Source organism: Taudactylus pleione, unplaced genomic scaffold (assembly GCF_031769625.1).
Source record: "Taudactylus pleione unplaced genomic scaffold, aTauple2 ptg000258l, whole genome shotgun sequence".
In the NCBI taxonomy this organism is placed as follows: domain Eukaryota; kingdom Metazoa; phylum Chordata; class Amphibia; order Anura; family Myobatrachidae; genus Taudactylus; species Taudactylus pleione.
This window is the reverse complement of record NW_028284660.1, coordinates 6036640-6062500: the sequence shown is the minus strand read 5'-3', so window position 1 is coordinate 6062500 and position 25861 is coordinate 6036640. Positions and strand designations below refer to the sequence as shown.

Here is a 25861-nt window from a genome sequence, read left to right as displayed (position 1 = left end):
GGTTACATTATTTTTGTTTATTTTTAATATACAGTACGTTTTCTGTCTTTTCTTGGTTCTGTGAATAAAGTACAGTATGCTGTATTTAAATTTATTGATACTATAGCAACAATACAGTAAGAAAATACAGTACAGTAAGTCACCCATACAGTACTTTTATTAATTGCACACCACTCTTAAGGGGTGATTTAATAAAGCTTGGAGAGAGATAAAATTGGAGAAACAGTAAATACAGTAGCACCAACCAATTAGCTACTACAGTAACTGTCATTTTTAAAACACACCTTGTAAAGTGACAGTTGGGATCTGATTGGTTGGTGCTATATATCTACAATTTTATCTCTATCTAAGCTTTATTTAATAACCCCCTTAAGCTTTAACTAAATAAATACATGACCACAGTAAAAGTAGGAAAAAGAGGCCACAGGCAAATTTATTAATAAAAATGTTTACTGTACAGTACATTATACAGTACTGTAGGCTTTCCCAACCACAGTCCTCAAGACACACTAACAGTCCATTTTTTAAGAATAGCCATACTTGAGCCCAGGTGACTTAATTAGTACCTGACTTCCTTTGATTGAATCATCTGGAGATTCAGAAAATGGTCATCCAAAAATAACCACCACCAAGGAGGAGACAGATGCTAGAGGTCCTTACTGGACCTCTAGTGTCTGTTAGGCCAGCGCAAGTGCAGGTAGAAGATGCTGAAAGCTGCATCTTCTCCCGTGAAACCCCCTGGCAACGAGCATGAAATCCCCCTTGCAATGATCATGAATCCCCCCTGGCAATGAGCACGTAATTTTAAAGTAATTAGAAGCCTTACTGTGGGGCATACAATGGTGTGGGGAAAATATGTACAGTTAGTGGCACTTTGGTAATAGGCATTACAGAGTGTGGCATAATGTGTAATGGCATTATTGTGTGTGGAATAATGTAAGTCACTATACCAGGGACGTTTGACTAGTGCACTGCCTTATGGAGGAGCAAGAACAAAATCCAGGTACAGGAAGGGAAGGTGCACAAAATTGCTACAGTACCTAGCACCGGGTGACAGATATCCTAGTTTTGGCCCTGCATTATTTTTTTTTATAAAGTCTTTATTCAACAACTGTATTGTCACTATGACATTATTAGTGCATTTCTAAGAGGGATGTGGTGCCTGATGCCATGCAGGTGTACTTCCATAGCATGCGTCTCACCATCAGCCCATACGTTGCTCATATGGCCCTGGACACAGACACGACAACTGTACAGTACCAAGTTGGAAGAAGATGACGTGAGAACAGTCCTTCCTCAATGCCGACCGATAACCCTACCGGACCGAGGACTACACAAAAAGATTATGCTTTTACGTTAAAATCATGACTGGCACTTTTGGCCTCAGATCCAGAGTTTCACCAATACCAGGTGCAGACTCTACCTTGCATCGGAGTGCAAGGTCCACTGTACAACCTGAAGAAAGGAGGACAGGCAGAGATGAACAGACAGTAAAAGACAGACACACAGGTTCTCTAAATTAAATGTTGTGAAACCTTGGGCACCAAAAACACCAATCAGCAGCAAATCAATTATATGATTATATCCAATAATAACCTATCAAAAATAATATAAACAATTATGTAATCTTTGACTTGCGCTAGTGTAATATTCACATAAAAAAGGTACTGCCCTTCGTAGTCTGTTTTCCTATCATAGGTCTTCAATATTCACTCCAGGTGTATATAAAACATAAAACATAATAAAGAACCATATTGTAATATCATTAACACATTTATTGATTCTCAAATATAAAATATTAAAATATAGGGTAACTGCATCCACGTAACGATGCAACAATAAATAAAAAAACTCCAAAAAATCAGATGATATGATGGGGAATTACCAGATATTCCTTCTTCAATAGGGCCTGTAGTTGGTAAAAACAATTGCAGGTCTCCGGAAACCTTACAAGGTACCCCTTAGCAGAGGAATTCTTGGATCCTTCACCTAGTTCTTCAACATATACAGGGTGAAATGTGGCTGCTACTGTAGATAGAAACTCAGGGGTCTATTTACCAAGCAGTGTTAGGAGACATTGAGAAGTGATAAGGCACTGTACTAACCAATCAGCTCCCAACTGTCATTTTTCAAACACAACCTTGAAAAATTACAGTTAGAAGGTGATTATTTGGTACAGCACCTTCTCTTTTCACTGTCTCCGAACACTGCTTAGTGTACAGTGTGTGTATATGTATGTATATATATATATATATATATATATATATATACGCACACAGTATACACACAGTATGTATATATAAATAAATATATATTTATATATATATATATATACACACAGTATACACACAGTATGTATATATAAATAAATATATATATATATATATATATATATACTAGGGGTGAGCGTGTTCGGTTTTACTCGGATTTACTCGTATCTTTTTATTGGCTATCGCCTATCATGTGTTTTGGATAGCCAATATAATCAATCCGTATTTGCGGTAAAGTGGCGATAAGAACCGAGTAAATCAGAGTAAAACCGAGTTTGCACATCCATACAGTATATAAACCAGGCATTCTGTATGGACCAGGCTAAAAAGTATTACACATTAAATTTCCTCACATTTACAACAGCAGATAATGTAATGTGAAATGTGGCCTGCTCAATGGAAACAAAGGGGCATACAGTACAGTATGTATCAAAGCTTGATGTGAGATAAAATAGTCAGATACAGTATATACAGTATAACCAGCTAGTAAATTTCATTTTGCAGGCTGTGTTTAATCAATGATAGTTTTGAGCTAATTAGTGATATATATTTCCCAATTTAATCTCACATCAAGCTGCGATAAAGTACATACAGTATGCCCCTTAATACGCAAAGATTCATCTATGAAGGAGACAAACAGGAGAATAAACACAGCAATATTGCGACTGAAACTAAGATGGCCACTGAGCAAAACAAGATGGCCGCAGGAACAGGATGATCACTCACGGGAGACTAAAAGGGGGCAGCGGGCGGCTAGGAATCACTCAATGGTATACAGTGTGCTTGGTTGAAACTTGATATGCAAATAAGCGACTACGGGGACAGGGCATACTGAGGCAGCGGGATATTAAACACAGCAATATTGCGACTGAAACTAAGATGGCCGCTGAGCAAAACAAGATGGCTGCGGGGACAGGACGGTCACTCGCGGGAGACTAAAAGGGGGCTAGGAATCGCTCAATGGTATATGCTGTGCTTGGTAGAAACTTGACACGCAAATAAGCGACTACGGGAATGGGGCATACTGAGGCAGCGGGATATTAAACACAGCAATATTGCGACTGAAACTAAGATGGCCGCTGAGCTAAACAAGATGGCCATGGGGACAGGACGGTCACTAGCGGGAGACTAAAAGGGGGCTAGGAATCGCTCAATGGTATACGGTGTGTTTGATAGAAACTTGATATGCAAATAAGCGACTACGGGGACGGGGCATACAGAGGCAGCAGGATATTAAACACAGCAATATTGCGACTGAAACTAAGATGGCTGCTGAGCAAAACAAGATGGCTGCAGGGACAGCACGGTCACTCATGGGAGACTAAACACAGCAAAATGACTGTGAACCATACATACTGTAGCAAGCTGCTTACAGTACCAGCAGGTTGATACTGTAGGAAACAGCTGTAGAAGTTCAGGGTACAGCAACAAAGGTGATTAGGAAGTCAGGCAGAGTTGCAGAGGTACAGTAGATCATGTTAATGAGCAGCAACAACAGCGACTCGGAAGTCAAGCCGCGTTGCAGATAGTAGTATCTTAATGGTTCGTACTGATGATATGTGCCGAAGAGACGAGCAGCAAGTCCATACGGTTAAGTAACAGATTCACAGTGTGGATCGGTAGGCCGGTATGAGAAGCTATATTATACTACCAGAGACAAAAGTATTCCTTCCTGCTGAAAATCTGGCCGCTAGTTGGTGTATTTGAAAAATGCACTTCCTTGTGGTCCAATGGCACTACAGAGTTTTGGCGGCAAGGTTTTCTTTGTCTCTGGTAGCATAAAAGAGCATCACAGACCTGCCAAGCTACCCACACTGTGAATCTGCTACTTAACTGTATGGACTTGCTGCTTGGATTCTCTCATCGGCACATATCAACAGTATGAACCCTTGAGATACTACTATCTGCAATGCTGCCTGACTTCTAAGTCGCTGTTGTTGCTGCTCATTACCGTGATCTACCTCTGCAACTCTGCCTGACTTCTGAGTCACCTTTGTTGCTGTACCCTGAGCTTCTACAGCTGTTTCCTACAGTATCAACCCACTGGTACTGTAAGTAGCTTGCTATGTATGATTCACGTTCATTTTGCTGTTTGCTGTGTTAGACGCTTAATTGCATATCGAGTTTCTATCACACACCCTATACCGCTAATCGATTCCTAGACACCCGCTGCCCCTTTTAGGGAAAGTGGAGCAACCCATGAATGTCCAGAACCAGGAGTAAACACCAGTGATGTATGGACCTGAAGAACTGGACACCTTGGAGCCTCTGGTTTGTACACCTATGGAAGACGTATCCCACTCACCAGCTCATCGAAAACTGTCCTTCCAAGAAGATAATGCATGCACATGTAGCTGTGCTAGGATGGAGAGAGACCTCGTGGGAAAAGTTGGTCATCTGGAGGCGAAAAATTGACAACTTGAAAGGAGAGCTGAAGGAAGGGCTGAAGGACACCATTGCAGAAGCAATGAAAGAATCAATCTGGCAAAATAAAGAAGAATGGCAAGAGGCCACTGTCCAGAGTACCAGGAAGAGACATGACGAGGCAATCCAGTATGAAATGGTCACTTCAGATGAATTTGAGCCTGAGGATATCGATGATGATTTCAACTTGGAGACTGACCCATCATTCCACTTGCTAGATATGGACACTACAGTGGCATCAGAGCACTTGGACATGATACCAGTGCCATCATGCAGCCTGCCTTAGTGGGAGAGTACACCAGTGGCATGATATTGCCTGCCTGAATGGTCAGTTGAAGAATCAAGGATCAACAATGCAAGCATGCCTGTACTTTCACCAGGGACGCCTGTCATGTTGAGCACCCCAGAACAACTGACTGTATTTGGAGCACCCTTACCGGATATACCACTGGCTGTAATCAACGTTGACAAGGACAATGAAATTTATGGAGCTGCCGATTGTGAGATGCATCGATATACACAAGCAATATTTCAGGAACACGTGCCCTACGACCTCTATTGCAATTGGACCAAGCGGGTGAACTTCGATGGCAGTCGGAAGAAAGTGCCAATCCCCAACAATTTAAGAGAAGATATCCTGTCAAGATGTTGGACAAGATTCAGGATTGGAAGAGAAGAACTTACCCGGATAAAGGACACATTGAATAGGGTGCTGCGCATGCCAAGGAAACATGCATGGAGGACAGTAACACATACAAGTACAGATCTTCAATCAACAAACACGACTTGAAGGGACTTGTCAGAAGACAGGAAGACCCGGTGCCGTCGCTTGCCACGACTTGCAAGCGGCAGAAGAAAGAAGTGGAGGACAGGAGAGGGCTAAAGGGGTGGAAAGCAAAAGAGCTAAAGAAGTTCCCCCCAAAAGCCTCTTCCACCATAATAGATAGGCCCTCTGTGAGGCCAACGGAACATTAAACCCAACCTACAGTAGACCAGCAGGTCTGAAGAGAGAAAGACCCATGTGAAGAAAGAAGCTGAGGACAGGAGAGGACTACAGGGGTGTAAAGCAAAAGAGCTAAAGAAGATCCCCCCCTCAAAGCCTCTTCCACCACAACAGGTAGGCCCTCTGTGAGGCCAAATATACTGTACCATACATTAATACTGTAGTTTGTTAGGCTAGTGAGTTACAGTAGGGATGATATTAATGTTACAGTAGATTAGTGTGTCACACTATTAGAGCAGGAAAGGGCCTTGCATGGCATATTCTCTCTCCTACAGGGACCTCTGTGTGGGATTGAGCGGGACGAAGAACAAGAGTATATCCGATGAGTACTGTACCTGTGTGTCTGTATTTTACTGTCTGTTCATCTCTGCCTATCCTCCTTTCTTCAGGTTGTACAGTGGACCTTGCACTCCGATGCAAGGTAGAGTATGCACCTGGTATAGGTGAAACTCTGGATCTGAGGTCAAAAGAGCCAGTGATGATTTCAACTTAAAAGCATAATCTTTTTGTGTAGTCCTGGGTCTGGTAGGGCGTATCGGTCGGCATTGAGGAAGGACTGTTCTCACGTCATCTCCTTCCTCCTAGGTACTGTACAGTAGTCATGTCCATGTCCAGCTTGGAACTCCAGGACGTGCCAGCAGCACTAGAAAGAAGCAGGGGACAGGATAGAACTATGGGGGTGGAAAGCGAAAGAGCTAATGAAGTTCCCCCCCTCAAAGCCTCTTCCACCATAACAGGTAGGCCCTCTGTGGGGCCAAATATTCTGTACCATACATTAATACTGTAGTTTGTTAGGCTAGTGAGTTATAGTAGGGCTGATATTAATGTTACAGTAGATTAGTGTGTCACACTATTAGAGCAGGAAAGGGCCTTGCATGGCATATTCTCTCTCCTACAGGGACCTCTGTTTGGGATTGAGCAGGATGAAGAACAAGAGTATCTCCGGTGAGTACTGTACCTGTGTGTCTGTCTTTTACTGTCTTTTCATCTCTGCCTATCCTCCTTTCTTCAGGGTGTACAGTGGACCTTGCACTCCGATGAAAGGTAGAGTATGCACCTGGTATAGGTGAAATTGTGGATCTGAGGCCAAAAGTGCCAGTGATGATTTTAACTTAAAAGCCTAATCTTTTTGTGTAGTCCTTGGTCCGGTAGGGCATATCGGTCGGCATTGAGGAAGGACTTAGCAATGTTGAGCAATGTTAGCAGATGATTGATTAGTCTGCACTGAATGACTGCTTGTTCACTGCAGGCTCATCATCGACTGAGAAATGATTGCATGATTGCAATGTCATAATTAGGCACTTTTCAGCACGTCTAGTGGATGGGCAGCATACAGTAACTGTAAGAAAACTGCAGTAATGTACAATATATAAAATGCTGTACTGTAGTACTGTCGATTCATACTGTATACTGTTAATCTAATGTATAATAGTGTGTAACATAATATATTTTTAATTTACTGTACACTGGTGTTTGACTGTACAGTATCATTTTTGTTTACTTTTTCTAGTTGGCATCATGCAGTGACCAATGGCAAATCAATTTTGTTTTCATCTTATCTAACAGCAAATACAGTATTAAAAAAGGTGTGATTAACTGCATACAGTACAGTACTGCATAGTACAGTACAGTACTGTACAGTATGTTAGGTTAAATAAAAATTGACATTAATTTATAAAATTGGTGTTTGTACTGTATGTAATTCAGTCTTTAAGTGTGTCTGAGACCCAACACATGCATCTGTCATTAAAAAGTTACAAAAAGTCAATAACACACAGATACAGGGGCATATCTTCCTATTGGCCAGGATTTCACTCACCAGGGACGCGTCGGCCGATGGGGGTTGCTGCCCACAGTCACATACTGTACAGCATCCCTGTTGCCCTTCCCAGTGATATCACAGCTGCCCGGCACTTACAGTAGTATATACAGTACAGTAGATATACAGTACCGTACACACTGAGGACCGTATTCAATTTAGGGGTCTATTTACATATTTTAGCCGATCTCGTCTTTTCACTCCAAGGGGTCTATTTACTGTACTAAGCAGTGTTAGGAGACAGAGTGAAAAGTGATAATAAAAGTGATATGGTGCCAGCCAATCAGCTCCCAACTGAAATTTTTCAAACACAGCCTGTGAGATGACAGTTGGGAGCTGATTGGTTGGCACTTATTCACTTTCTTATCACTTTTCACTCTGTCTCCTAACACTGCTTAGTACAGTAAATAGACCCATTGGAGCGAAAAGACGAGATCGGCTAAAAAAAGTTTTGCCGATTACGTCATTTCACAAGGTGGAAAATTATCGCCATATTCAATTTGAAAGACTGGAAGTCCATGCGATGTACTGTACAGTAAGACAGTATTCGAAAAAGTTTTGGGCTGCTGGAACATGCAGTGTAAAGTTGCCTGTCATCAGCTTTAGGCTTGGACCTGCACCAGTGAGTAAAACAGTTTTGTTTGCCACAAGCATTATAGGGTTTATTGAAAGTAAGACATTTGTGGCGTTCATTGGAATGGTGACAGACACAATTCACATAGCTTGTTTGCTGCTGCACTTGTTGATGGAGGTCTCAAACATCAGTCTTTTTAACTCACTTGCACTTTGTAAGTGGGCAGGGATGGACTGGGGCTCGAGATCAGCCCTTGCAGACACCCTGCAGCGAGCTCACAAAAGGGACATGTCCTCACAACAAAAGAGGCGTGTTTACATCTCACGGGGGCATGTCACGAGTCACAGGGGCCTTTCCTCGCTGCATGTCCCCATCTTTCAGTATCCTGGCCAAGCAGAGGGCCAAGAGGTGGAGCTGCTCACTGAGGGTTTAACACTGGACTGGCCCATCAGGCCATCGGAACTTCTGGCATTTGCAGAAGTGCCAGATGGGCAGCCCGGCCCTCCGTGTGGGGTATTTTTCTCATACTACTTTCCTTCTTCTTCTCCACTTAAACTCTTCACAAACCCAAAAATTGAATGTTGCCAATTGTCTGTTTCTCAGTTGAGTGGTGCTTTTTATAACAAGTAGAGTAGTACAAGTAAAATAATATGAATAGAATAGCTTCTAATCCACAGTGATCTGTTTCCATGATGTCAATTGAATGGTGTTTATAAATTAACCATTAAATGAATATGAATAAAATAGTTAATAAAAATGCTGACTGGAGATACAGAAGAGGTGCTGACTGGAGAGGCAGAAAGGGTGTTGGCTGGTAAGACTGAAGGGGTACTGGATAGAGAGACAGAAAGGGTGTTGGTTGATAGAGAGACAGAAGGGGTGCTGGGTGCTGGCTGCGGAGACATAAGGGGGGCTGGGGAGTCCGAAGACAGAATCTTATCACTGGGGATAGCTTAAGCTGGGTACACACTAGACCAGTGGCATAACTTAATCCTAGTTGCCCAGAGGCAAGATAAGCGATGGTGTCCCGCCACACATAAAAGTGTTACCAACAAAACAAACAAACCAAAAATTATATATATATATATATACACACACAGATGTGTCTGCATATACCTTTCCTAAAATCTAGCCATATGGTTAAATGTGCCATGTGGTTGAATCTGCGAATTAGCCATGTGTTGAGATTTTTCTCAAAATTTGCAACTTTAATCTGCTACTTTGTATGAATACTTTTGTAGCAAAAAAAAAAAATTGGGGACAATCCAATTGCTACTCGTCATGGAGCCGTATGCAGTTGCAGCTTTCCTTGCATCTTTCGTGGCAGTTGCTTCTGCAACTTTAGGCCTTCCCTGGAGTACATCCAAATATGCCTAGACTGAGATGCCTACTTCAAGTGTCCACAGACGCTGCTATCATGCTTTGTAGCATGTAGTCTTTAGACACCACCATCGCTCGGATCATTAAATTGTCACCAGCCCTATGCTAGGTGTATGTCACCCGTATGAGTATGGCCTCTAATGTGCACAATTTACCATCTCTATACTGTACACAAGCAACGTCATCAACACACCCATACTACATTACATCTGCGACTGCTTAGCCAACACCCTGTAGCCACCTAGGAATGACAAAAAACACATTTTAGTATGCTGCATGTGCTTGTATCTGTACTACAACACTGCAAGAAATGTGCACAGTGCAACTCAACCACATTCACGACGAAAAAAATAAACACTTTGGCCCCCACAGGAAAAAACAATAAAACACGTTGGCCCCCACAGGAAAAAACAGCAAAACAAATGCATTGACCCAAACAGGAAATAAAAAAAGCACTTTAGCCCCCACAGGAAAATATTGGCCTGGATAGTGAGGCTAATGTATGTCAGAGGGTTAGGGGGTTGTGTCTAGGGGGTTGAGGGGAGGTAGATTAGGGAGTATATGTCCGTAGCTATGGGGGTGGGGGAGTCGTAGGGTGTATAGTGTTTGTAACTGGGGCTGGGGGTGTGGTGGTCAGTGGGGCAGGAAAGGAGTAATGGGAAGAAGGGGGAAGGATAGGAGGACTATTAGGAAGCAGGGGCCTGGAAAGAAGGAGCAGTGGGAAGTAGGGGGAATAATAGGAGGAGTAGTGTGGAGTAGGGGGTAGGATAGGAGGAGTAGTGGGAAGCAGGGGGCAGGAAGGTAGGAGTAGTTGGAAGCAGGGGGCAGGATAGGAGGAGTAGTGGGAAGCAGGGGGCAGGATTGGAGGAGTAGTTGGAAGCAGGGGGCAGGATAGGAAGAGTAGTTGGAAGCAGGGGGAAGGATATGAGTAGTAGTGCGAAGCAGGGGGCAAGATAGGAGGAGTAGTGGGAAGCATGGTGCAGGATAGTAGTAGTGGGAAGCAGGGGGCAGGATGGAAGGAGGAGTGGGAAGCAGGGGACAGGATAGGAGGAGTAGTTGAAAGCAAGTAGCAGTATAGGAGTAGTGGGAAGAAGAGGGCAGGATGGAAGAAGGAGTGGGAAGCAGGGGACAGGATAGGAGGAGTAGTGGGAAGCAGGGGCATATTAGGAGGAGTAGTGGGAAGCAGGATAGGAGGAGTACTGGGAAGCAGGGGGAAGGATATGAGTAGTAGTGCGAAGCAGGGGGCAGGATAGGAGGAGTAGTGGGAAGCAGGGGGCAGGATAGAAGTAGTGGGAAGCAAGGGGAAGGAGATGAATAGTACTGCGAAGCAGGGGGCAGGATAGGAGTAGTGGGAAGCAGGGGGCAGGATAGGAGGAGTAGTGGGAAAAAAATGGCAGGATAGGAGGAGTAGTGGGAAGCAGGGGGCAGGATAGGAGTATAGGGAAGCAGGGGGCAGATTAGAAGGAGTAGTGGGAAGCAGGATAGGAGGAGAAGTGGAAGCAGGGGAAAGGATATGAATAGTAGTGCAAAGCTAACGCCAGAATAGGAGGAGTAGTGGGAAGCAGGGGGCAGGATAGGAGGAGTAGTGGGAAGCAGGGGGAAGGATATGAGTAGTAGTGCGAAGTGGGGGGCAGGATACGAGGAGTAGAGGGAAGCAGGGGGCAGGATAGGAGTAGTGGGAAGCAGGGGGCTGGATGGAAGGAGGAGTGGGAAGCAGGGGGAAGGATGGAAGGAGGAGTGGGAAGCAGGGGACAGGATAGGGGCAGCAGTGGGAAGCAGGGGGCAGGATAGGAGGAGTAGTGGGAAGCAGGGGGAAGGATATGAGTAGTAGTACAAAGCAAAGGGCAGGATATCAGGAGTAGTGGGAAGCAGGGGGCAGGATAGGAGGAGTAGTGGGAAGCAGGGGGAAGGATATGAGTAGTAGTGCGAAGTGGGGGGCAGGATAGGAGGAGTAGTGGGAAGCAGGGGGCAGGATAGGAGTAGTGGGAAGCAGGGGGCAGGATGGAAGGAGGAGTGGGAAGCAGGGGGAAGGATGGAAGGAGGAGTGGGAAGCAGGGGACAGGATAGGGGCAGCAGTGGGAAGCAGGGGGCAGGATAGGAGGAGTAGTGGGAAGCAGGGGGAAGGATATGAGTAGTAGTACAAAGCAAAGGGCAGGATAGGAGGAGTAGTGGGAAGCAGGGGGCAGGATGGAAGGAGGAGTGGGAAGCAGGGGACAGGATAGGGGGAGTAGTGGGAAGCAGGGGGCAGGGTGGCAGGGGAAGAGGGAATCAGGGGACAGGATGGCAGGAGTAGTGGGAAGCAGGGGGCAGGATGGCAGGAATAGTAATGAGAAGGGACTCATTGGGAAGAAGTCCTCTATGCAGATCCTGGGTACTGGCCAGTGGATAACTGCTCTCTTTTTGGGGAGAAGTGAGATTAATTTCCTGAGTGCTGTGTCCAGGGCAGCAGCAGGGAGTCTGCACCAGCCACCAGGGACTGGCTGCAGACACCATGTACCACTGCTCTGTATTTGGCCTGCGTGAAGCTGGTGTACACTGCAAAGGCAGTGGACATTACGGGAAGGGGAAGGAGAGGTGACTCGCCCTGTTGTCACTGCTCCTTCGGGGGACCCATTGTATCATCCACAGAGGCAGGGGATGGAAAGTGCCTGTCAGCGGAGGCTGTGGGAGGGTACACAGGACCTGGGAGTCTCCATTTTGCATTCCACAATGGAATGCAAATTCTGGAAGCGCAGCAGCCGGCCCTTGTACTGCAGATTCATTATCGACACTCAGCACAGCCTCAGCGACACCTTTGTCACAGCACTGCAAGCAGGAGGACATGGAACTGGGGACAATGGAAGAGTAGATGTGCCCCCTTCAGTGCTGGTGCCTGGTGGCAGCTGACTCCATTGTCTCCCACAGTTCCACCATTACACTAGACCACAGTTTCTCAAACTCGGGTTCCTTACAGAAACACAAGTGAAATAATTACCTCCATCTGTGGATCTTTTAAATTGTGTCAGTGAGTAATGACTACACATGTGTACCTGCTGGGTGACCTGGAAAAGGTGACCTGTGTGAGGTCCTGAGGACCGAGTTTGAGAACCACTGTACTAGATATCTCATCCGATTCCGCGGATTGTAGTGACATATCGAGTACATTGTCTAGTGTGTACCCATGATACCCGCTTCCGCGGGTCATTAAAGACATCCCCTGTCAGCCCAGCATCAGGGCTGATGGGGATGTCACTAATGATGCCATGCAGCATGACACATCACTCCCCCGTCAGACCTGGCATCGGCAAGTGTGTATGCCCTTTCCACACTTGCCCTTGCCCCTGACATCATGCTGGGTACATATCATCTAATGTGTAACCAGCTTAATAGTTTTTGCTTGAGTTTATTCAATTTACAGTAGTATGTCTATAATCTTTACTAGCACATTTCTCTAATATCAAATCTATTTGGGTTTCTGCTTCCTTTTGTCACAAGTAATCGAGAGAGAGGTAAAAACTCCAAATTTCAGCTCTGTGATGGGGTCCATTGTGGCCCCATCGTACGCCAACACATATATTTTCATGGTAGAACATGAAGTTTTTCCTATGGCCTAGAGGTTGATACTGTCATACTATATACAGGTATTTAGATGATTTATTGTGCCTTTAGACATGTTCCGAAGTGGAGTTTAAGGATGATTGAAAGGGTGAGTACATGGCAAAGGATTCATATGCAAAACCAATTCTGTTTGCTTATTTCTCCAATAAGCATAATAGAAATAGTGGCAAACTCAGTGCTGGATGGACAAAAAATTAATATGGAAATAGAACAGTTAGAAATTAGGTGGCTTAGATGTGACTTTATGAACAAGTTCCATTTTAATTTCTTGATTTTTTAATATATAAAACAGTTATTTATTGCCTGGTGGGTAGGCCGTGGGCAGCATAAGTGATTAACCAGGTCAGAGATACACATAACTTGTATTTATATCTCCATTATAGATATACAACCTGTTCCCCAATTATTTCTTTAGTTACCAATATGGCGAATGGAATTTTGAGGAGCCAAAATGCAACTGTGAGAATCCAGACAATGTATACTATTGCCATGGACTGTACTTATGGCCTGATAGCAGCTCAACAGATGGAGACTCTTACACTATCCTCAGGGTAAGAACAGGGAGATGCTGATCATAGCACTATATTTGGGATACATATGTTACATTCTTCGCCACCCACATGTCACAATTGTGTCAATAAAAGGTACATAATCATTATAATAATTTACAGTTTGTGTTTAAACATAACCGTATGACTGCTGAGTTTGCTGGACACAACTTTGTTTCAGTTATTTTTTCTATCATTGTTGGCATTTCTGCTGTTTATTACTGTTGCCTTTCTCCCACAGTCTCTGCTGTAACTGATAAGTACTAACAAGGAACTAACATAGACAAGGTAGTTCAAGCTAGTGAAGGGAATGGAGTTGTCATGAAGAGGCCAGTTTCTGTAGAGTTGCAGTAACAGCCTCAAAATTAACATTCTAACCACCACATATTGCAGCGATTTTGAACGTGTTTTCAGGGCAATTTATTAATGGTCAAACAAAGATATACAAACTCTGAAAGGCTATAGATAATGGAGACAAGCGCTGAAAAGGGTTGAGGTATGAAAGATTGACAGTAAAATGGTTAACATTCAGAAGGTTGACACCACATGGTGTATGTAGACATTTTAGTGATGACATTTTAAATTTCAACCTTTTGAATGTGTCGACCATTAACCCTGTCAACCTAAATACATGTCTGCAGAATGATGGTCAACCTAATGGTCTTGTCGTCCTTTTGACTGTAAACATTCAGAATGTATTGACTTTATGGTGTCGACCTTCTGAGAGTTGACCTTTTTAGTGTTGACCAGTCGACCAGTATCACTGAAAAGCTAATAATTTCACAGCTTGTTAACAAGCTCATAGACAGTTTTGGAGCAAGCTGCTGCAATGTTGTTGATTGCAAAGCAGGAGATTGCTTTGTAGACTTGGTAAATAGTGGTGATACTTTCTCCTGCCTTAAATAGGCAGAGATATCTGTATACTGCGCATGCAACTTAGAAAGAAAATTGATAACTGTGCACGCGCTGGACAAGGTGTATGCACATGGATAGAGATTGGTGGACAAATAAATGAATAGCTATAACCAACACATAACTCATTATTATGACTATTACAATATAGAGTTGAATTTTACACAGTTACAATTTTACTCAGGGTAAATACACGTGATTGACAATCTGTATGTCAACACTAGCTACGACAAAAGCACATTGCCAGCAGCATTATGCCAACACGGTTGTAATTCTACTTAAAGCATTTTAAGTGCAACAGCTTTATAAGTAGGGATGTGCGCACACCGCAGAATCCCAGGTTTTGGTTTTGGTTTTGGCTCTAATTCATCATTGTGGTTCAGTTTTGCCAAAATCACACTCATGTATTTTAGTTCTGGATCTGGATTTTTTTTTTTTCAATTGATAAAAATAGCTAAAGGCCATGTAAAATGGGCCTGTTTTTGTTCCTAGAGTATTATTAACCTCAATTACGTTAATTTCCAGTCATTTCCACTCAATTTTAACCATCTCACAGCTCACAATATTGTTCACCAATATTGGCCAAAGACTGGCTGGCTACACTAAGCAGCAGAGCAGCGGCACAAATGCACAGCAGTTTAAAATAATTTAGCACATCTATGGGACATTGCCACACAGCAGTGGCAGACAGGATGGCAGTTTAATAAATTATATGACACCATAGAAATACTGTTATCAGGTAGTATAGGGAAATTGAGGTGGAGTATGTAGTGGAAGGCAGGAAAAGCATTAATTGATTCAATGATTAAGAAAATTGAATTTGAGACATAGCCTTGCAAGAACTGTTTTTCAGCACCTGAGAAGAGCAATAGTCATAAAAAACACAATGTTAATATAGCCAAATATTCCTGAAAAGAGTTGCAAGAGATGCAGGGCATATTACCTCCCATATTCCCTCATTTCTAATTATAGTAGGTAACAACCCCTGCAATTAGATGCTACTTAACATTTATCTAGCAACTTCTAAAAGATAATAGCTAGAATCTGATTGGTTGCTATGGACAACATCTCCACTTCAAAAAACTCTCACTTTAGTAAATATACACCTTAGACTCTACTCAGAAATTTATTAAGTTTGTGAACACACATTTTGTTCTTCAGACTTAGTTTTGGTGCACTGATTTGCCTGTTTTAAAGATAACACATGTAGACTTAGGGGTAAATTTACTAAGAACCATGTCCTGCTCATATCTGTCCATTTTTAAACATGGGTAGGAATGATCAGAATCAGGAGAGTCTTTTTTTAAATATAAATCGGGAAGTTACCAAGCTTCCGTTTTTGTGAGGATCATATTTCCCGATGATCGTTCCTACCCATGTTTAATCTCTGTTTTTCCAGCCTGTATTTCCCTCCCATACAGGCAGCCTGAACATACCAGTGAAATACGTGCAGGTTGCTTGTCTGTGTGTAAGTTAACAAATGGTTAAAATGTAAAAAAAACCTGACTTTCCCCCCCCAAAAGCATATCCAGCCTAGGGCTTTTAAGCCAGTCTGGATTCTACAAATACAGAGGGAAAAAAGTGTAGGGTTTCCCCGTATTTTAAGAACAAGCACTGGACTCCCAGAGCCAGTCCTGGTTTTAAAACTAGGGTAAAAAATGGCATGTTGTTCCCCCTATTTTTAAAACCAGTGAAGGACTCAAATCTGTCTGGGGTGTAATGCCACAGCCAGTGGACCCATTCATCAGGTCTCACCAGCCAAGGCATTAACACCCCAAACTAGTTAGCCCAAGCTGGGGATCTTAGGGGAAGTGGGGATGAAGGAGTCCCCCCCTCTCCCAAACACCCCAGGCTTAGGCTGAAGCCCAAGGCTCATCCCTCTACTTCTGGCTGGTGGGTGCAGGGGTAATAGAGTGAACAATAGATTGATACTATTGTTTTTTTTACAGTGGAACCACAGGTGCCAGCGTGCCTGCCCTTTGGCACTTGTGGAACTACTAAGCCTGGGGTGCTCAGGAGAAGGGAGACCCCTTTATTGGGCGGTCCCCACCTCCCCTGAGATCCCTGGCTTGTGCAGACTAGCTTGGGGTGTTAATGCTTTGGCCAGGGAGACCTGGAGAATGGTTCCCTGGCTGTGGGATTATACCCCTGCTAGATTTGAGTCTGGTGCTGGTTTTAAAAATAGGGGGAACCCAACGCCATTTTTTCCTCTATTCCTAAAACCACGACTGGCTCTTGGAGCCCAGTGCTGGCTCCTAAAATACTGGTGAACCCTATTCATTTTTCCCCAATATTTTTAGAACTTAGAACCAGGACTGGCTTAGGAGCCCGGGGCTGGTTATGCTTTGGGAAGGAAGGGGGCCACATAATTTTTTTTTAAATTAACCATTTATTTAACAAATAAAGGCAGAAACATACACGATCTATATATGTTTCTGCTAGACACCATGCTCTGTTGGGGGTCTATTTGTAATTTCTGTTTTTTCACCATGTTTGGTTTTATTACACCCCTGATTATATTCACGAATTTTGGTAAATTCCTGTGTTGTTTTCCGGTCTATGGAAAGTACTGCTGTGTTCAGACGATAGTGTATTCATTTCTAGTTGTGCTTTCAGTTGCATTTTAACTTCAAAATCGGCTGTTATCACCTCTAAAGATAGAAAAAACAGGGGTATTTTCTGTTAGTAAATTCCCGTGTTTGTAAAATGCCAAAATACTCCTGGACATGCAAATACGGGCAAACATGAATCTTTGTAAATGTATCCCTTAGAGTGAGAAGGTGTTACATGTTAGGTTTCAGAAGATAACACAAATTATCCCAGCTCCTGAATCAGACCTATGGGGAAATCTCCTGCTGCAGTAATTTATAAAAAGGGGAAAAAATTTGCAAACCCCACAAAACCAACAGAAAATTTAGAAAAAACTGTGCTGGTAATATCAAATCAATCAGATTCTCTTAGCAATTCTAAGATATATTATTTAGCTTGCTTGTAACAATCCATGAATACTTATATTGAGGAATAAAAATAATCTCAAATAATTACAATGTTGCTAAAAGAATCACATAGAATAAAATCAGCTTGTAAAAGCATTAGCCTAAACACTGATTACAGAACTCAACATATATATTAAGAAACCTCATAAAAAATTTAAATTTTGTTTCAGCTGAATGAGATTAAAAATACAGGGGCAAATGTATGAAGCTCTGGGAAGTGGAAAGTGATAAACGAGCAGCCACTCAGCTCCCAACTGTCACATTACAGGCTGTGTTTAAAAAATGACAGTTGGGAGCTGATTGGCTGGTTGTTTCTCACTCTCCACTTTATCAGTTTCCAGAGCTTCATACATCTGCCCCAGTATATCCAATGTCATAAAATGATTCCATATATTTCCTTGAGGTGACAATATATCTCTGTTTGTTAATAGTTCAGAAAAAAGCTTAAAGGGTTACCTGCTCCTTATTTAGCCAACAAAGGGAAAACCAGTTAAAAGCTTAGTGGTGTGCTGGGTGACTGTATATTGTTGCTACACAAAGTCTGGACATCAGTGTAGTACATCTGCTGCTGTCACAGATTATAGCCACTCTGGTTGCTGACCATAGAGCAGCGTACATGAGCTGCAGGACATGTCGGCTCTCTCGGTTTCTAAGCAGTGTGCTCGGGCTGTGGGACTCGCCGGCTTCCAGGTGAGGGTCATGCACACTGCTCTTTGACCAGGAACCAGAGTGGCTAAGATCTGTGACAGCCGCAGATATACTGCTCTAAAATACTCGATGTTACTGATATATACGCAGGTTTACAAGGTAAGACGGATGTGAGATAGCGGCAGTGGGCATCTCTATGCTGGCTGTGCGACTGTTTAGTGATAGCATCCATTAGCATACTATCGCAGCAGCCCTATGTGCTTAATCACAGCAACGATTGCAATAGTGATCCATGCTGAATCAGGTCCACCTGTGGTGCAGCATGGTTTTACCAAAATGCTCATTTACTTTACTTTTTCTTTTTTACTCTATTCACACATCTGAATCAGACCCTTAGTTTTAAATTGCAGTGTAAAAATAAATCTGTCCAGCATTTGTGGGCTACATTCAGAACCAGCCAGTATTTACCCTGCATGCAAAAATAAATACAAATATGTACTTGAACCCCTTGCATTCCAACATGGTTTGTTCCAGATACAGAGCTACTTTTTTGTTTTGCTTTGCTCCAAAAAAACAAATTTTTATGTACTGTATGCATAATAAACAATTAGTTTTAAATAGTGCAACACAATATGACAACTTAATTTCCCTTAATGCATGGTATTTAAGATTTAGGGGTCTATTTACTAAGCAGTGTTAGGAGATAAAGTGAAAGGAGATAAGGTACCAGCCAATCAGCTCCTAACTTTCATTTTTCAAACACAGCCTGTGGCATGGCAGTTAGGAGCTGATTGGCTGGTACCTTATCTCATTATATAAACATTAAGTATAGTTCTGCTCTTTTTACCCTGACAAAACACATTTTGTACAAGGTACATGATACTGAGATTTCTATGGTGTACATACTTTGTGAAAGCTTTCTCCATCTCCGAATTATTACTAGCCGACTCCATCAGATCATCAACCACTGCTAAATTAACCTTATTGGGTGGGAAAAGTTGGTCATCGTTAAAAGTTTCAGGTAGCCCCTCTATAAAACACATACCAGGGTAATCGCGCCGAAGATGATCGTACATTGACTGCCAGCAAGCGTAAAACCAAACAATATTATGGGGAACGTGCGAGAGGTGCGAACAGGAATTATGCAGCAGCATTTTCACAAAATAACTTTTATCCGAGTTGGAGGGGCCTGCTAAAATACATGAAAAGGGGTGTTGCAGCCTGATATCCACCTTAAAACCGAAACGGTAGCATTGTGAAGTTGTCTGTAAGCTTCCATTTAGTGTAAACGCACTTTTGCATTTTCTGCTGCACTCGCGTTTCAATCTGCCAATACCTTTCAAAACGCACTATACCGGGCAGGCGAATCACAATTTTTTTCTGGTCGTCGCCTTCGGGGTTTAAAGGATAATCTAAGATCAGGTCTTTCAGGCTGTCAAAGTTGACATGTTGCGCATTATCAACATTAAGCATGATTCCATTAACTTTTAAACTAGTCTTTCCGTTATTAAAACGATATCCGTATGACTTGGGACCGGCTGAGACAAACTCTGTTATATGCACACCAGCCAGGATTTCGCCAGTCAGTTCGCCTAGATAATCACCCAATTGCAGATTCCAATCACCGGGCCTGCTGACAAAAATGACAGAGTCTGTATTGTGGTAAAGACAACACTCTTGCAACCTATCCAGCAGTTTTTACAGTTCAATACGGGCATAAACCGTTGTTATTGTGGCTATAAAAATATTACAAATAAGCAAGCTGGTGTAATGATCTTTGGCGTATTTCTAATTCACCATCACCACATCGTCATCTATGAAGTCTAAAGAAGACACCTCATAGTGCGGCAAAAAAGCGTATTAAAAAAATATGTCGGGGTATAAGACAATTGCGGTGTTGGGTAAGTTACACCTCTGGGCAAACTTACCCCACAATGAGTTCAAAAAGAGCTTAGATAGCTGATGCTTGGCCGGATTAATATGAATATGATCTGGCCGTAAAAACACCCCTTCATTTTTTTGATAGGCGTCTATATATGCTTGGTGTTTCTCAGAGTCTGAACACCATTCGGGATAAACGGATGCCTCTTGTTTGTCCCTGAGATGTAATTTAATGTACCCTGAAAACAAATCATCGGATTGCTTATCAAAATGCCACACCTCATAGATTTTACCTTTCTTTTAGACACACCTTTTCTTGTATATATTATCCTGAACCATCTTGATTGGTTTGGTTCGCCTCATGTATTTTATTCACCACTGCCGTTGTGGCATGTCCAATAATGTCTTTCGCGATATTGCGCGCCACAGTTTTCACGTGCGGTTTAGCTAACTCTAGACCTCTCCAGAAAAGAGGCACCGCTTTTCTGAAAAGGCTTCGAAAAATACCACCTAAACCACATCCGTACATGCAAGCGCCACCGTGAACACCGGATAATCCGTTACCGGCTTGCGCTTTATAATTTTGTGCGTACAGCGCCGGATCACCATAATTTTTAACAATGACCATTCTGCCTGGTTAATAAAAATTGTTTTTGCGATGTCTAAAGTGTAGTTTTACGATCGCTTTCCCAAACTTGAATGCTATGCTCTCATTCTGGTCGTTCTTTATCTCTAAGGTAATCGTGTCAAAATGTGCTTTGCACAAAGGTACGTAATCTGGCTTCTCATATCGAATTGTGACCCATTTTCTGTTACACCCCTTAATTTCAACAGTCCGTAGCAAATGTACATAACTATCACCGACCCTCTGGTGTTCGATAATGTCTGTTTACACGTACAACGTATATTGCCCCCCATTGATGTCAGCACAAAAACCTAATTTTAGGTTGTAAACCCACTATTCTTGTCATCTTAACACTGGCTGTGAGCTGGTACATCGGCTTATTGTCAAAGGATATGGTGCGTTCGAGGTGATCGTACCAAAATTTTAGCCTTCCATCCAGCTTATGATGCTCAATTTCAGCATTGAATGCTTCGACCAGCGCCTCGATTGTTTCATAAAAACCGGGTTTAATGCACACCCTCGTGACATCCGTGTTCGGTCCATTCCACCTTGTTATTTTCAACACACAATCGTGTATATCGATTGTATTCCACGTGTGCGGGTATTGTATTTCTTTAAGAGCAAGTTCCCATTCGCCGATTAAGTGTATCGGCTTTGCAAATTTTGTTGTATAGTTAGAAATCTGATATTGCAGGAATGTGTCCGCCGATACATTATTGGGCAATGTTATGTAGACCGACTTGTCATCCATCTCTCACCCTGTTTAGAGTGCGATGCGCTTTATATATCTTTTATCTCAGACGCTGCGACCCAGCTGTTAAATTTTGCTTTGTAACCGTGCCTCTTCACCAACGCGTATTTCCGACCGCCGACCTTCTTATTTTTTAAAATCTTTTCCACCTTGTAAGTTCTGTTATAGTTTTTTGGAATGCTTTGAAGTTCTTCGGTGTAAAAACTAGCAGTTATAACTTCGCCGTACAGATCCACCAACATATAAAGTGGCCTAAGTCCTTTAGTGTTCACGGCCTGTATGACTAATATTTCCTCAGAATAAATCTGTTCATAGCCTTTCTGAAATATATCCTTATAGTTGGAGATGCGTACGTGCTCACTGATAGCTAATCGAGGCTGTATTTTATTAGCTTTCAAGTATTCGCCGTACGTCATCTTAAAAATGCTCAAAGCATTAGAGGCATTCACATCACACGGCGTACACTTAATCATTCTATGATATGTGTTATTATAGCTGTATATGAAGTCCTGTAAAACATCTATATATCTGTAGGTATTCTGCGCTGTGAAATAGCGCCACATCTGTGTTTTTAAAGTCCTATTGAATCTTTCTATAATCACCTCCTTTACATCGTTGTTGGCCGTAAAATGATTTATATTGTATTTTTCTAACAGTTTGTTTAGGATTTTGCTTAGAAACTCTTTACCGCGGTCGGTTTGCAGCTTCGTTGGCACGCAGCCCTGCTGAAATATTTTTTCAAAAGCACTAGTGATGGTTGCTGCACTCTTAGACATTAGGCTTACGGCCCAGGCTCTCTTACTGAATATATCGATAACTGTTAATATATACTTAAAACCATCGTTGTACTTCGCAAGGTCTATCAGGAATACCAAATCGCATTGCCATTGCTGATTTATATAGGATACACAGATCATGTTCCTTTTATAGAATTTCCAAGCTGGTTTATATAACGTATACGCATCTTGTTTTTGCATCCATTTTTTAATTTCCATTCTTTTAAATGCATCTTTATTGGCCTTATAATACTTATCAAAGCCGCTATAACTGCCAGGGTTCAATACTGTGTAATTCACCTTTTTCATCCGCTTTTTTCGATTAGCAGCATTTTTTTTGTTCGTTGCATGGCCGCCTGCTAAATAAAGATGTTTTTACTTTTATAGCTATCACGAAGGTTTAACAACAATACTGCCTGTTTAAGCATTCAATCCGATAACATTTTATATCAAGCCCTATTGCATTTATATACATTTGATTTAGATTTATTTCTCAAACCCTATCAAAAAGATATTGCGCCACATAAAATTTATATAAATTTAATATTAAAAACTATAAATTCATATAAAATTCATATTAAACGATATCAAAAGGGGAATAAAAGTGGGAGTGACAGGGGGCGGAGTTAGGGGAGGGGTTGTGGGCATGGTAACTGTCAAATTAAGTTTGCCGAAAAAGTGTTCTCTATCTACTCACATCAAATAGAGAGGCTGTATAATGGGACCAGAGGCCTCCTGGCTGCCCCACAGCTGACAGGCTCTGGTAAGGGGATGTGCAACTGATAAGGAGAGAGGGATGACCTGGCCAGTGTGAGGATAATCTATCAGTATGGAATTCCTGAGGCAGCGTGGAGTATTCTGACAGCAGTGAGTAAATAACCCACTCTGTGCCACTACACAATGAATGGCCAGCTACTACAGTAAAAGTTAAAAAATAGGAGGGTACATAGGAGTAGATGTATGATAGCGGAACTTAACATGCTGCTATAACGATTCCCACTTCACCTCTTTACTGAGGCAAAGCAGGATGCACTACCGATATGATGTAAGAACATCTCATTGGCCAGAGAGAGGGGGCGTTAGCTCCCCCCTCCAGTGCTACCCACTAGAGACCATAGTGCATCAGCCTAGTGCTTATGCCCTGTGTCTCTGTCCCGACCGGCTCCACTGAGCATGCATGGGATCTCGCAATTATTATAAGATCCCCGCATGCAGCCTGGAGCCGGCAGCTTCCACAGCAGTGACAGCACTGTCCCTGCTGTGGAGATAGGGCAGCACCAGGCTGTAGCTGTAGAAAATGACAGCTACAGCAGGCTGAATGGTCAGGCGATATGACCGTTCCTACATGGCCAGGCTATTGGCGCTGCTATCTTGTAGATAGCAGCGCCGATAATGACAGTGGTGCATTTACCACCCAGACCCCCAATCATACATCAGGGAGAAGTGGTATCAGCGCACATAATGTGCGCTGATACTGCTTCTGGGCTTCATACATCTCCCCCACAGAGCTCTAAGGGATCTGTCAGTTGGGACAGTTATAAACTACACCTGCATTACAATGTACTGTCACCAGGATACAGCTATAATTGAAGCTTGGGGGAGCATGTTCTATATTATTTGAAGTAACAGAGTAGCAAAAGCTAAAAAGTAACTAATTTCAGCTGTAGCCAGATAGGGAATATTCTATGCTTTGTCAAAGTTTACAGCCTTATACTCTGGCTTCTACGTGGCTGAACATATGAGGTATTGTTAGTGTCCAACTCTTAGGCTATTAATCCTTAATGAACTTTTAACTGTATAAGTGGAAACCTATATGAGAGGGATACTTTGAGTGTTCAGCTTGGATACTATTCATACAGGAGATACAGCAAATTGATGGCTTGGACCAAATTTATTTAAGTTGTTAGGAGTGGTATATTCCAGCACAGCTGAAGGCATATTTACCACCATATAGTATAACATAAAAAGGACATTTTATTCTTCCGGATTCCAAGCCTAACTTAATTTATGGCGATAAACTGTGCATCTGCTTAAAACTGTACAATTTGTTACAATCCTTTAATGTACAATTTAGAAAGCCACATATCTGCTTTCATTGTACTGATTTTATAATTTGCTACAATGTTCAGTTAATATTATTGTATACTTATATATATATATATATATGAAACTGTGTATGATTTCATCTCTGAGTGTTAAGGAAGTATTTATTACCATATTATATTGTAGACACATAATGATGTTAAAGTTATAATTATAGTGAATTTTATTCCTGCAGGAGTTTGACAGTCCTTGGGTCTACGCGAATGAAGAAGAACAGGTCATATATATATAGATATGTATGTGATATTACACTGTAATATTATGTCATTTCAATCTTCATACACAAACATCACATTACACTATCAGGACATTATTGGTATTATAATGTATCACATGGCTTACCCAGGCAAGCCTTATTTAATTAGCTTGGGTGGAGGCACTGGATTAATGATAATATAAAAGGTACACCACTTAGAGAGGTTAAGGGTGGGTACATTATACAACATGGGAGTTAGTAACCTGGTGTCCCTTTAGAGTGATAAAAAGGGGGGATACACATCTACAGTATGCTTAATCCGATGTGCATTGCATGTGTGTATATACTTAGTCTATGAAATATAATCAGTGGCAGCTCCAGAGGTGCTGCTGCTGCTCAGTCAAAAATTCAAATAGGGGAGCCACACCAACTGCCACTCTAAACGCTGCAAACCATCGCCGGCCGGGACACACTGGCAGTTGGTGTGGCTCCCCTATTTAAACTTTGGACTGAGCTGCAGCCACACTTCTGGGTCTGCCAGTAAATATGATCATATATTAAAGAGTAAAAACATATAAATCATACCTGAGTGTCTACAGCCTGACAGGACTTTGGTTCTCATGCCTTATAGCACCCCTATTTTATGATGATATAAAATCTTTGTGTGTACAATGCTGGTATGCACAGTATGCTTCCTATTATTTGTCCTGGCCAGGGAAGGGGCTGGCGGCATTGATACCCTAAGGTCTGGGGTTGCGTCCCAATATGCTTATTATTATAATAATATTTTGTCTTGTGTTTCTCATAGGCTATGATAAATGATGTGTACCGCTTCACAGCTACTGTAGTACTAATATTGTCAGAATGCCCTTCAATCTGCATTGGGGTAAGTAAACCATTTGTTCCACTGCATCCAGATCATAACCGAATCCTACTAGCAGACACACTGAAGCATGTTTTAAAGACTGGCAGAAGGATTTCTTTGTAGCTGGCACCTTGTATGTTAATAGCACTGATTGATTGTCTGCTGCAGTTATTCAACCAGCACTCTCATTACACAGATCTCAGCATGGAGACATTCACAATTATCCTCCCAACCTGGTGTACTTTACTGACATGCAGGGAAGCAGTGATCTCTACCAGTTATTTTCCTAGTCCTCAGTCAGGAGGATTGACCATTCCATATGTAGTTTTGCAATGTATTTTTGAAAGTTTTTGTGTTCATGTACTGTCTGAATATGTTACTATGGGGGAATAAAGACTAATCAGTTCTTAATTGTCATTTTTCAAACATAGGCCTGTATTCAATCAGTTTTAAGTACGCATCAAAGTTTTACATCCTGGATTTTTCACCTACA

At 42.2% G+C, this 25861-nt stretch overlaps 1 pseudogene; it reads left to right on the top strand.

The window, feature by feature from the left end:
* Positions 1-25861, top strand: part of LOC148514829 (alpha-2-macroglobulin-like) — a 67597-nt pseudogene that overhangs the window by 906 nt on the left and 40830 nt on the right.